This window comes from Gadus chalcogrammus, chromosome 23 (assembly GCF_026213295.1).
Source record: "Gadus chalcogrammus isolate NIFS_2021 chromosome 23, NIFS_Gcha_1.0, whole genome shotgun sequence".
Classification (NCBI taxonomy): domain Eukaryota; kingdom Metazoa; phylum Chordata; class Actinopteri; order Gadiformes; family Gadidae; genus Gadus; species Gadus chalcogrammus.
In genome coordinates this window covers 1,500,266-1,512,765 of record NC_079434.1, presented here as the reverse complement: position 1 = coordinate 1,512,765, position 12,500 = coordinate 1,500,266, and the positions used below count along the sequence as shown (strand labels likewise).

The 12,500-nt window shown below is 45.3% G+C and overlaps 13 non-coding genes across 13 annotated transcripts; all 13 read right to left on the bottom strand.

Moving 5' to 3' along the window:
* Nucleotides 1-74: 74 nt before the first annotated feature.
* Nucleotides 75-193, bottom strand: LOC130377732 (5S ribosomal RNA). Its single transcript, XR_008894318.1, has one exon. It is a non-coding gene; the product is annotated as a 5S ribosomal RNA (ribosomal RNA).
* A 519-nt stretch (nt 194-712) lies between these two features.
* Nucleotides 713-831, bottom strand: LOC130377740 (5S ribosomal RNA). The gene has a single exon (XR_008894326.1). It is a non-coding gene; the product is annotated as a 5S ribosomal RNA (ribosomal RNA).
* Nucleotides 832-4,542: 3,711 nt separating this feature from the next.
* Nucleotides 4,543-4,661, bottom strand: LOC130377746 (5S ribosomal RNA). Its single transcript, XR_008894332.1, has one exon. It is a non-coding gene; the product is annotated as a 5S ribosomal RNA (ribosomal RNA).
* Nucleotides 4,662-5,182: 521 nt separating this feature from the next.
* On the bottom strand, nt 5,183-5,301 carry LOC130377783 (5S ribosomal RNA). Its single transcript, XR_008894367.1, has one exon. It is a non-coding gene; the product is annotated as a 5S ribosomal RNA (ribosomal RNA).
* Nucleotides 5,302-5,820: 519 nt separating this feature from the next.
* LOC130377844 (5S ribosomal RNA) lies at nt 5,821-5,939 on the bottom strand. The gene has a single exon (XR_008894417.1). It is a non-coding gene; the product is annotated as a 5S ribosomal RNA (ribosomal RNA).
* A 1,737-nt stretch (nt 5,940-7,676) lies between these two features.
* On the bottom strand, nt 7,677-7,795 carry LOC130377837 (5S ribosomal RNA). Its single transcript, XR_008894410.1, has one exon. It is a non-coding gene; the product is annotated as a 5S ribosomal RNA (ribosomal RNA).
* A 529-nt stretch (nt 7,796-8,324) lies between these two features.
* On the bottom strand, nt 8,325-8,443 carry LOC130377753 (5S ribosomal RNA). Its single transcript, XR_008894338.1, has one exon. It is a non-coding gene; the product is annotated as a 5S ribosomal RNA (ribosomal RNA).
* Nucleotides 8,444-8,962: 519 nt separating this feature from the next.
* LOC130377726 (5S ribosomal RNA) lies at nt 8,963-9,081 on the bottom strand. The gene has a single exon (XR_008894312.1). It is a non-coding gene; the product is annotated as a 5S ribosomal RNA (ribosomal RNA).
* A 519-nt stretch (nt 9,082-9,600) lies between these two features.
* LOC130377791 (5S ribosomal RNA) lies at nt 9,601-9,719 on the bottom strand. The gene has a single exon (XR_008894374.1). It is a non-coding gene; the product is annotated as a 5S ribosomal RNA (ribosomal RNA).
* Nucleotides 9,720-10,248: 529 nt separating this feature from the next.
* On the bottom strand, nt 10,249-10,367 carry LOC130377782 (5S ribosomal RNA). The gene has a single exon (XR_008894366.1). It is a non-coding gene; the product is annotated as a 5S ribosomal RNA (ribosomal RNA).
* Nucleotides 10,368-10,886: 519 nt separating this feature from the next.
* On the bottom strand, nt 10,887-11,005 carry LOC130377847 (5S ribosomal RNA). The gene has a single exon (XR_008894420.1). It is a non-coding gene; the product is annotated as a 5S ribosomal RNA (ribosomal RNA).
* Nucleotides 11,006-11,534: 529 nt separating this feature from the next.
* LOC130377843 (5S ribosomal RNA) lies at nt 11,535-11,653 on the bottom strand. The gene has a single exon (XR_008894416.1). It is a non-coding gene; the product is annotated as a 5S ribosomal RNA (ribosomal RNA).
* A 529-nt stretch (nt 11,654-12,182) lies between these two features.
* Nucleotides 12,183-12,301, bottom strand: LOC130377717 (5S ribosomal RNA). Its single transcript, XR_008894304.1, has one exon. It is a non-coding gene; the product is annotated as a 5S ribosomal RNA (ribosomal RNA).
* Between the last annotated feature and the right edge of the window lie 199 nt (nt 12,302-12,500).

The following is a 12,500-nucleotide window of genomic DNA, read 5'->3' as shown; positions in this document are numbered from 1 at the left end:
GTTGGCAGTAAACATCAGGTCACGGTAGGTCACGGTAGGCCACGGAGGCAATGAGCTCGAGTTGAAAAAGGAAAAGCTTACAGCACCTGGTATTCCCAGGCGGTCTCCCATCCAAGTACTAACCAGGCCCGACCCTGCTTAGCTTCTGAGATCAGACGAGATCGGGCTTGTTCAGGGTGGTATGGCCGTAAGCAATTAGTGCAGGCGCAAAACCAGGTTTTATACAGTAGCACATAAGGAGTGAGAAAGCTGCTGAGGCTCGACGTTACACTTTTACAAAAACAATCATTAGTTAGATATAAACGGCAGTAATTGATTCAGTAGGACTCCTTATCCATGTAAACGATCATTGTGACATCTGAATTCATTTATTATCTGAAATACACTGCGTGTGCGTGTGATGTTAAATGTTTGAACCAAGGTTAACGGTTAAAGTGTCAGAGAATGGGTGGTGATTTTTTGACGTCCTCCCATTATCTGAAGTGAGCGTGCGTGTTTGTGTTGGTGAAAGTTTAAGAAATGTACAACTGTCGGTTCAGCTCTCTGGTGCTCCCTGCTGGCAGTATCACTATACTGTCCTCATGTTTCACAAAAACAGTTTTGAGAGACGTTGTCAGTTTTTGTATGTTGCTTAAATCCTCCAAAGCGGTTGGCAGTAAACATCAGGTCACGGTACGCCACGGAGTCAATGAGCTCGAGTTGAAAAAGAAAAAGCTTACAGCACCTTGTATTCCCAGGCGGTCTCCCATCCAAGTACTAACCAGGCCCGACCCTGCTTAGCTTCCGAGATCAGACGAGATCGGGCATGTTCAGGGTGGTATGGCCATAAGCAATTAGTGCTGGCGCAAAACCAGGTTTTATACAGTAGCACATAAGGAGTGAGAAAGCTGCTGAGGCTCGACGTTACACTTTTACAAAAACAATCATTAGTTAGATATAAACGGCAGTAATTGATTCAGTAGGACTCCTTATCCATGTAAACGATCATTGTGACATCTGAATTCATTAATTATCTGAAATACACTGCGTGTGCGTGTGATGTTAAATGTTTGAACCAAGGTTAACGGTTAAAGTGTCAGAGAATGGGTGGTGATTTTTTGACGTCCTCCCATGATCTGAAGTGAGCGTGCGTGTTTGTGTTGGTGAAAGTTTAAGAAATGTACAACTGTCGGTTCAGCTCTCTGGTGCTCCCTGCTGGCAGTATCACTATACTGTCCTCATGTTTCACAAAAACAGTTTTGAGAGACGTTGTCAGTTTTTGTATGTTGCTTAAATCCTCCAAAGCGGTTGGCAGTAAACATCAGGTCACGATAGGTCACGGTGGGCCACGGAGGCAATGAGCTCGAGTTGAAAAAGGAAAAGCTCACAGCACCTGGTATTCCCAGGCGGTCTCCCATCCAAGTACTAACCAGGCCCGACCCTGCTTAGCTTCCGAGATCAGACGAGATCGGGCGTGTTTTTTTTTCTTTTTTATTATCAAAAATAGATTCAATTTTATACAATTACACATTCATTTATACATATATCAAATAAAAGTAAATGAAAAACAGTCCCACAAATTAAACCACCCTCAGAAACCGCACAAACAATTAACTAAGCACACTTTCTCTTTTAAATTAAAATAAGAACAACACAGCAAAAGCAGTATCTTTTCCCGAATACACTTACCCTCGAAATTAAACCGCCCCTCAATCCCAAAGCACAAACCGAATAGCCAAACACAGATTCTTTTAACCTCGACCATTTACCCACAAAATTAAACCACCCCTCATTAGAAAAAACCACACAAAACCAAAATCCCACAAAAAACCCCCCACTCTCCCACCTCCAAAAATAAGCCACCCCCTTTAAACCACCCAAATCAACCCCAAACGGTGCCCTGCTCAGTCATCCATACAATTCCATTCTCATTCACACCACATACTCCCGCGCTCTCTGCAAACATACTCACAAACAAAGCCTCGTCCACAACATACAGCATTCGTAAGTGTCTTTTCCATTCATTCACAAACAGCCTCCATGCATCCAACTTTCTCCTTTCATACAGCGCAAAATCGCGTCTGTTAAAAATCGTCCTCCTTGCGAATCCAAAGATCATATTGATCATTTTCCAATTTCTATGTTTCCTACTCACTCCCAAGAGTACAGACAATTCCCACCCCCGTTCCACCCAGCAGTCTCCCACACTGCACCCTCCCAGCAGCCCCTTGATTTTTTCCCAGAATTCCACTAGCTCGCAACTCTTTCCAATATGGCATTTCTTTTATATTCAGTTCTCATAACGTTCGCATTCAGGGAAAAAATAACCAAAGCCATAAATAATAAAAAATAAAATAAGGAAAAACCAACGAAAAAGAGCCAGCTAGCACAATAACCTTCATCAAAAAAAATTAACAATTCTTATTCTTCTTCCCACTCCCCTCCGTTTTTTGCTTTGCGGACAGCCTTTTTTTCGCCTCCCTTAGCTCCTCCATGTCCATATCACTCCCCGAGCTCCCCTCCCTCACAGTATTATCAACAAAATCCCCACTCTCACCCACCTCATCATTGCCCCAAGTCATATTAAGTACAGTTTTCCCCGTCCCATCCCCAAACATTCTTACCCCTTCCCGTCTTTCACCTCTGCCTCTCACGCTCCTGTCTCCCTGCCGCCGCGGCAGGCCCTCGCTCCGCTCTCCCCTCAGGTCCGCAGGCTGGCCCGAGGTGAGCTCCTCCTCCAGCAACGTGGGGAATTCCTCCCCCCCAGAGACACCGTCCCGGTCCATGCTCGCGCCCATGCCCTCCTCCTCGTCCTCACCACCACCGTCATCCGGCGCCCCCGGTTCGTCACCATCCAGCTCGCCGCCGTCCTCCTCCGCCTCCTTCTCCACCGGGCATATACAGTCTCTCTCTCTCCTCCGGCATGTCAGACACTTTGCCACCCCAGTGGCACACTCCCGAGTGTAGTGGCCCTGGCATCCACAATTATGGCAGGTAAAATCCGGGCACTCACGCAGGATGTGGCCCGGCTGCATACAGCTCCTGCAAACCATCATCTGGCGGTCGTGGATTACTCTAAAGTATTCAACACCCGTTGCGGTATTGAATTTAGTGGAATATGGCAAGGATTGCACGAGCTCATTAAATTTGACCCGTACAATCCTTGTACCATCGGCAATATTGGTGCCCGGCCACATCCTCCTCTTGATGGACGAAAGCGCCCGGACTCCCCACCCACTTAGTTTATCCAGGATTTCCGCATCAGAAATGTATGCTGGCAGGGTAAGAAAGGAAACCACCAGCTCGTCATTACATAGTTCTCTGGCAATAATCCTAGTGTTGTGTATTTTAAACCCATCGAGCAGACGGTCCTTCCCCCTCTCTCCGCACACCGTCACCTCCAGCTTCCCGAGGGCCAGCACCCTACAGGCCCTGATTTCTCCGCACACGACCGCCATAGCCTTCATTAATTCTCCTATGGGTATAACGTCCCCGCACTGCTCCACGCAAACCGTGAGCCTCCTCTCATACATGCGCTCTACCTTCTTAATCCCGTCCACTGTTTCTCCACCAGCCACCTGCTCTTGCCCGCCTCCAGCCGCCTTGCCGTTCCCATCTCCCCCGCTCTCTCCTTCTCTCCTTTCTCCTCCCGACTCCTCCGCAACACTCCTTCCTCCTCGCAACCCGCCAGCTTTTCCGTCCTCCTCCACCTCAAGTCCTGCTCCATTCACCGTCCCTCCAGCTCGCTGCCCGCCGGCACTCATTTCGCCCGGTGGCTTCGCCGAACCTAGGCCCCGGATCATTCTCGCCTCCACCGTTGCAAACAAACAAAAATGACTGGAAAAGTATATATATAATAACTCAGGGCGATCCCCCAACAGTCTATGACTGCGGGGGACGAAAAAAAACACAAAATAACTGGGTTGTTAGACCAGATAGCAACACTCCAAAATTCTCTCCACCAGAACAAACAATATACCATGCGGCTGTCCAAAAAAACACTACGTACTCCGACACTGTAGGGGGCGTCAGGGTGGTATGGCCGTAAGCAATTAGTGCAGGCGCTAAACCAGGTTTTATACAGTAGCACATAAGGAAAGCTGCTGAGGCTCGACGTTACACTTTTACAAAAACAATCATTAGTTAGATATAAACGGCAGTAATTGATTCAGTAGGACTCCTTATCCATGTAAACGATCATTGTGACATCTGAATTCATTAATTATCTGAAATACACTGCGTGTGCGTGTGATGTTAAATGTTTGAACCAAGGTTAACGGTTAAAGTGTCATAGAATGGGTGGTGATTTTTTGACGTCCTCCCATGATCTGAAGTGAGCGTGCGTGTTTGTGTTGGTGAAAGTTTAAGAAATGTACAACTGTCGGTTCAGCTCTCTGGTGCTCCCTGCTGGCAGTATAACTATACTGTCCTCATGTTTCACAAAAACAGTTTTGAGAGACGTTGTCAGTTTTTGTATGTTGCTTAAATCCTCCAAAGCGGTTGGCAGTAAACATCAGGTCACGGTACGCCACGGAGTCAATGAGCTCGAGTTGAAAAAGAAAGAGCTTACAGCACCTGGTATTCCCAGGTGGTCTCCCATCCAAGTACTAACCAGGCCCGACCCTGCTTAGCTTCTGAGATCAGACGAGATCGGGCGTGTTCAGTATGGTATGGCCGTAAGCAATTAGTCCAGGCGCAAAACCAGGTTTTATACAGTAGGAGTGAGAAAGCTGCTGAGGCTCGACGTTACACTTTTACAAAAACAATCATTAGTTAGATATAAACGGCAGTAATTGATTCAGTAGGACTCCTTATCCATGTAAACGATCATTGTGACATCTGAATTCATTAATTATCTGAAATACACTGCGTGTGCGTGCGATGTTAAATGTTTGAACCAAGGTTAACGGTTAAAGTGTCAGAGAATGGGTGGTGATTTTTTGACGTCCTCCCATGATCTGAAGTGAGCGTGCGTGTTTGTGTTGGTGAAAGTTTAAGAAATGTACAACTGTCGTTTCAGCTCTCTGGTGCTCCCTGCTGGCAGTATCACTATACTGTCCTCATGTTTCACAAAAATAGTTTTGAGAGACGTTGTCAGTCTTTGTATGCTGCTTAAATCCTCCAAAGCGGTTGGCAGTAAACATCAGGTCACGGTAGGTCACGGTAGGCCACGGAGGCAATGAGCTCGAGTTGAAAAAGGAAAAGCTTACAGCACCTGGTATTCCCTGGCGGTCTCCCATCCAAGTACTAACCAGGCCCGACCATGCTTAGCTTCTGAGATCAGACGAGATCGGGCTTGTTCAGGGTGGTATGGCCGTAAGCAATTAGTGCAGGCGCAAAACCAGGTTTTATACAGTAGCACATAAGGAGTGAGAAAGCTGCTGAGGCTCGACGTTACACTTTTACAAAAACAATCATTAGTTAGATATAAACGGCAGTAATTGATTCAGTAGGACTCCTTATCCATGTAAACGATCATTGTGACATCTGAATTCATTAATTATCTGAAATACACTGCGTGTGCGTGTGATGTTAAATGTTTGAACCAAGGTTAACGGTTAAAGTGTCAGAGAATGGGTGGTGATTTTTTGACGTCCTCCCATGATCTGAAGTGAGCGTGCGTGTTTGTGTTGGTGAAAGTTTAAGAAATGTACAACTGTCGGTTCAGCTCTCTGGTGCTCCCTGCTGGCAGTATCACTATACTGTCCTCATGTTTCACAAAAACAGTTTTGAGAGACGTTGTCAGTTTTTGTATGTTGCTTAAATCCTCCAAAGCGGTTGGCAGTAAACATCAGGTCACGGTACGCCACGGAGTCAATGAGCTCGAGTTGAAAAAGAAAAAGCTTACAGCACCTGGTATTCCCAGGCGGTCTCCCATCCAAGTACTAACCAGGCCCGACCCTGCTTAGCTTCCGAGATCAGACGAGATCGGGCGTGTTCAGGGTGGTATGGCCTTAAGCAATTAGTGCAGGCGCAAAACCAGGTTTTATACAGTAGCACATAAGGAGTGAGAAAGCTGCTGAGGCTCGACGTTACACTTTTACAAAAACAATCATTAGTTAGATATAAACGGCAGTAATTGATTCAGTAGGACTCCTTATCCATGTAAACGATCATTGTGACATCTGAATTCATTAATTATCTGAAATACACTGCGTGTGCGTGTGATGTTAAATGTTTGAACCAAGGTTAACGGTTAAAGTGTCAGAGAATGGGTGGTGATTTTTTGACGTCCTCCCATGATCTGAAGTGAGCGTGCGTGTTTGTGTTGGTGAAAGTTTAAGAAATGTACAACTGTCGGTTCAGCTCTCTGGTGCTCCCTGATGGCAGTATCACTATACTGTCCTCATGTTTCACAAAAACAGTTTTGAGAGACGTTGTCAGTTTTTGTATGTTGCTTAAATCCTCCAAAGCGGTTGGCAGTAAACATCAGGGCCCTGTACCACGAAGCTCGCTTAGAGGGTTAGCGAGGTATGTTGAGCTCCAAGCCTGGGTTAGTTGTACCACGAAAGTCGATCTCTTTTAGCGTCGCTGTATCACCATGGTGACTTATGCTCGCAACCAAACCTGGTCGGGAGCAGTTTTTCGGCTTAGTCTAGCCGGAGATCGGCTACTTAAATCGGCGTGCGCAGCTTCCTAGCCCCTCCTCTGACAATGGCGTCACCATTTGTGGGTGTTCCCGTGGACCCCGGCGCACTTCTCGTACAGGCGTCTCTCCGGAGACAGAGGGTTTTACGGGACAGAACCGATCCCTTGGCATTGTCTGACGATATTCAGATTTCAGACTTTATTGTCATTGTACAAACAACGAAATTGGGGTTCTTCATGAGAGATACAGATTCTCATCAGAGGGTGTTCGTTATTTGATCGTCCTTTTGGACCTTATGTAGACAATGATTACTGTTGCGCATTGTGTCTCCGTGACAGTGTGCTAGAGTGGAGGTAGCGCGTCAGTCTTGAGTTTCTGCGTGGGGGGGTCGACTCCCAAGTGATGCAAATTTATGTGAAGCTTAAAAAGTCCTAATTCTCATGCATATGGAATACTTATTCACTAAAGCTTATGGAATTATATTTTTGTGCTTATTTCGAACTTGAACCCATATTTTCAATGCCGTGCTAGCACCACATCTATGGGGGAATTGTGCATGATGATAGACCGGCGAAATTGAACCCCGGTCGCTGGCTTTCGGGTCTTATACCAATCCATTACGCTAGAGCCGCTACCTCTCGGCAGTCGAAAACATGCTATACATTTCTTAAATTGGGTGTATTTAAAGTGAATTCCCTAAATGATAGAATAAGGCAGGATGGACGTTGCTTATGCATTTTTAAATCATCATCATTCTATTTGGATTAATGGCGAACAATTCTGCATTTGGCATAGTTATTTTACAGACAATATGCAGAATATTTTCACTTCTACGCATATAGACTGCTTGATCTATCGTAAAGGTGAGAAAAATGACGCAAAAAACGCCCCTTTCACGTGAACGCGCACTGAACCTAAAGCGGAAAACCTGGTTCAACTAATTGAATCTAAAGTGAGCTTCGTGGTACCATTTAACTCTGATTGCGAGTTGCGGCTCTGTCGAGCCAGGTTTTCCCAAGAAAGCCTGGGTATGTTCAGCGAGCTTCGTGGTATAGGGCACAGGTCACGGTACGCCACGGAGTCAATGAGCTCGAGTTGAAAAAGAAAATGCTTACAGCACCTGGTATTCCCAGGCGGTCTCCCATCCAAGTACTAACCAGGCCCGACCCTGCTTAGCTTCCGAGATCAGACGAGATCAGGCGTGTTCAGGGTGGTATAGCCGTAAGCAATTAGTGCATGCGCAAAACCAGGTTTTATACAGTACCACATAAGGAGTGAGAAAGCTGCTGAGGCTCGACGTTACACTTTTACAAAAACAATCATTAGTTAGATATAAACGGCAGTAATTGATTCAGTAGGACTCCTTATCCATGTAAACGATCATTGTGACATCTGAATTCATTAATTATCTGAAATACACTGCGTGTGCGTGTGATGTTAAATGTTTGAACCAAGGTTAACGGTTAAAGTGTCAGAGAATGGGTTGTGATTTTTTGACGTCCTCCCATGATCTGAAGTGAGGGTGCGTGTTTGTGTTGGTGAAAGTTTAAGAAATGTACAACTGTCGTTTCAGCTCTCTGGTGCTCCCTGCTGGCAGTATCACTATACTGTCCTCATGTTTCACAAAAATAGTTTTGAGAGACGTTGTCAGTCTTTGTATGTTGCTTAAATCCTCCAAAGCGGTTGGCAGTAAACATCAGGTCACGGTAGGTCACGGTAGGCCACGGAGGCAATGAGCTCGAGTTGAAAAAGGAAATGCTTACAGCACCTGGTATTCCCAGGCGGTCTCCCATCGAAGTACTAACCAGGCCCGACCCTGCTTGGCTTCCAAGATCAGACGTGATAGGGCGTGTTCAGGGTGGTATGGCCGTAAGCAATTAGTGCAGGCGCAAAACCAGGTTTTATTCAGTAGCACATAAGGAGTGAGAAAGCTGCTGAGGCTCGACGTTACACTTTTACAAAAACAATCATTAGTTAGATATAAACGGCAGTAATTGATTCAGTAGGACTCCTTATCCATGTAAACGATCATTGTGACATCTGAATTCATTAATTATCTGAAATACACTGCGTGTGCGTGTGATGTTAAATGTTTGAACCAAGGTTAACGGTTAAAGTGTCATAGAATGGGTGGTGATTTTTTGACGTCCTCCCATGATCTGAAGTGAGCGTGCGTGTTTGTGTTGGTGAAAGTTTAAGAAATGTACAACTGTCGGTTCAGCTCTCTGGTGCTCCCTGCTGGCAGTATCACTATACTGTCCTCATGTTTCACAAAAACAGTTTTGAGAGACGTTGTCAGTTTTTGTATGTTGCTTAAATCCTCCAAAGCGGTTGGCAGTAAACATCAGGTCACGGTACGCCACAGAGTCAATGAGCTCGAGTTGAAAAAGAAACAGTTTACAGCACCTGGTATTCCCAGGCGATCTCCCATCCAAGTACTAACCAGGCCCTACCCTGCTTAGCTTCCGAGATCAGACGAGATCGGGCATGTTCAGGGTGGTATGGCCGTAAGCAATTAGAGCAAGCGCAAAACCAGGTTTTATACAGTAGCACATAAGGAGTGAGAAAGCTGCTGAGGCTCGACGTTACACTTTTACAAAAACAATCATTAGTTAGATATAAACGGCAGTAATTGATTCAGTAGGACTCCTTATCCATGTAAACGATCATTGTGACATCTGAATTCATTAATTATCTGCAATACACTGCGTGTGCGTGTGATGTTAAATGTTTGAACCAAGGTTAACGGTTAAAGTGTCAGAGAATGGGTGGTGATTTTTTGACGTCCTCCCATGATCTGAAGTGAGCGTGCGTGTTTGTGTTGGTGAAAGTTTAAGAAATGTACAACTGTCGGTTCAGCTCTCTGGTGCTCCCTGCTGGCAGTATCACTATACTGTCCTCATGTTTCACAAAAACAGTTTTGAGTGACGTTGTCAGTTTTTGTATGTTGCTTAAATCCTCCAAAGCGGTTGGCAGTAAACATCAGGTCACGGTACGCCACGGAGTCAATGAGCTCGAGTTGAAAAAGAAAACGCTTACAGCACATGGTTTTCCCAGGCGGTCACCCATCCAAGTACTAACCAGGCCCGACCCTGCTTAGCTTCCGAGGTCAGACGATATCGGGCATGTTCAGGGTGGTATAGCCGTAAGCAATTAGTGCAGGCGCAAAACCAGGTTTTATACAGTAGCACATAAGGAGTGAGAAAGCTGCTGAGGCTCGACGTTACACTTTTACAAAAACAATCATTAGTTAGATATAAACGGCAGTAATTGATTCAGTAGGACTCCTTATCCATGTAAACGATCATTGTGACATCTGAATTCATTAATTATCTGAAATACACTGCGTGTGCGTGTGATGTTAAATGTTTGAACCAAGGTTAACGGTTAAAGTGTCAGAGAATGGGTTGTGATTTTTTGACGTCCTCCCATGATCTGAAGTGAGGGTGCGTGTTTGTGTTGGTGAAAGTTTAAGAAATGTACAACTGTCGTTTCAGCTCTCTGGTGCTCCCTGCTGGCAGTATCACTATACTGTCCTCATGTTTCACAAAAATAGTTTTGAGAGACGTTGTCAGTCTTTGTATGTTGCTTAAATCCTCCAAAGCGGTTGGCAGTAAACATCAGGTCACGGTAGGTCACGGTAGGCCACGGAGGCAATGAGCTCGAGTTGAAAAAGGAAAAGCTTACAGGACCTGGTATTCCCAGGTGGTCTCCCATCCAAGTACTAACCAGGCCCGACCCTGCTTAGCTTCCAAGATCAGACGAGATAGGGCGTGTTTAGGGTGGTATGGCCGTAAGCAATTAGTGCAGGCGCAAAACCAGGTTTTATACAGTAGCACATAAGGAGTGAGAAAGCTGCTGAGGCTCGACGTTACACTTTTACAAAAACAATCATTAGTTAGATATAAACGCCAGTAATTGATTCAGTAGGACTCCTTATCCATGTAAACGATCATTGTGACATCTGAATTCATTAATTATCTGAAATACACTGCGTGTGCGTGTGATGTTAAATGTTTGAACCAAGGTTAACGGTTAAAGTGTCATAGAATGGCTGGTGATTTTTTGACGTCCTCCCATGATCTGAAGTGAACGTGCGTGTTTGTGTTGGTGAAAGTTTAAGAAATGTACAACTGTCGGTTCAGCTCTCTGGTGCTCCCTGCTGGCAGTATCACTATACTGTCCTCATGTTTCACAAAAACAGTTTTGAGAGACGTTGTCAGTTTTTGTATGTTGCTTAAATCCTCCAAAGCGGTTGGCAGTAAACATCAGGTCACGGTACGCCACGGAGTCAATGAGCTCGAGTTGAAAAAAAACCAGCTTACAGCACCTGGTATTCCCAGGCGGTCTCCCATCCAAGTACTAACCAGGCCCGACCCTGCTTAGCTTCCGAGATCAGACGAGATCGGGCATGTTCAGGATGGTATGGCCGTAAACAATTAGTGCAGGCGCAAAACCAGGTTTTATACAGTAGCACATAAGGAGTGAGAAAGCTGCTGAGGCTCGACGTTACACTTTTACAAAAACAATCATTAGTTAGATATAAACGGCAGTAATTGATTCAGTAGGACTCCTTATCCATGTAAACGATCATTGTGACATCTGAATTCATTAATTATCTGAAATACACTGCGTGTGCGTGTGATGTTAAATGTTTGAACCAAGGTTAACGGTTAAAGTGTCAGAGAATGGGTGGTGATTTTTTGACGTCCTCCCATGATCTGAAGTGAGCGTTCGTGTTTGTGTTGGTGAAAGTTTAAGAAATGTACAACTGTCGGTTCAGCTCTCTGGTGCTCCCTGCTGGCAGTATCACTATACTGTCCTCATGTTTCACAAAAACAGTTTTGAGAGACGTTGTCAGTTTTTGTATGTTGCTTAAATCCTCCAAAGCGTTTGGCAGTAAACATCAGGTCACGGTACGCCACGGTAGGCCACGGAGTCAATGAGCTCGAGTTGAAAAAGAAACAGCTTACAGCACCTGGTATTCCCAGGCGGACTCCCGTCCAAGTACTAACCAGGCCCGACCCTGCTTAGCTTCCGAGATCAGACGAGATCGGGCGTGTTCAGGGTGGTATGGCCGTAAGCAATTAGTGCAGGCGCAAAACCAGGTTTTATACAGTAGCACATAAGGAGTGAGAAAGCTGCTGAGGCTTGACGTTACACTTTTACAAAAACAATCATTAGTTAGATATAAACGGCAGTAATTGATTCAGTAGGACTCCTTATCCATGTAAACGATCATTGTGACATCTGAATTCATTAATTATCTGAAATACACTGCGTGTGCGTGTGATGTTAAATGTTTGAACCAAGGTTAACGGTTAAAGTGTCAGAGAATGGGTGGTGATTTTTTGACGTCCTCCCATGATCTGAAGTGAGCGTGCGTGTTTGTGTTGGTGAAAGTTTAAGAAATGTACAACTGTCGGTTCAGCTCTCTGGTGCTCCCTGCTGGCAGTATCACTATACTGTCCTCATGTTTCACAAAAATAGTTTTGAGAGACGTTGTCAGTTTTTGTATGTTGCTTAAATCCTCCAAAGCGGTTGGCAGTAAACATCAGGTCACGGTACGCCACGGTAGGCCACGGAGTCAATGAGCTCGAGTTGAAAAAGAAAAAGCTTACAGCACCTGGTATTCCCAGGCGGTCTCCCATCCAAGTACTAACCAGCCCCGACCCTGCTTAGCTTCCGAGATCAGACGAGATCGGGCGTGTTCAGGGTGGTATGGCCGTAAGCAATAGTGCAGGCGCAAAACCAGGTTTTATACAGTAGCACATAAGGAGTGAGAAAGCTGCTGAGGCTCGACGTTACACTTTTACAAAAACAATCATTAGTTAGATATAAACGGCAGTAATTGATTCAGTAGGACTCCTTATCCATGTAAACGATCATTGTGACATCTGAATTCATTAATTATCTGAAATACACTGCGTGT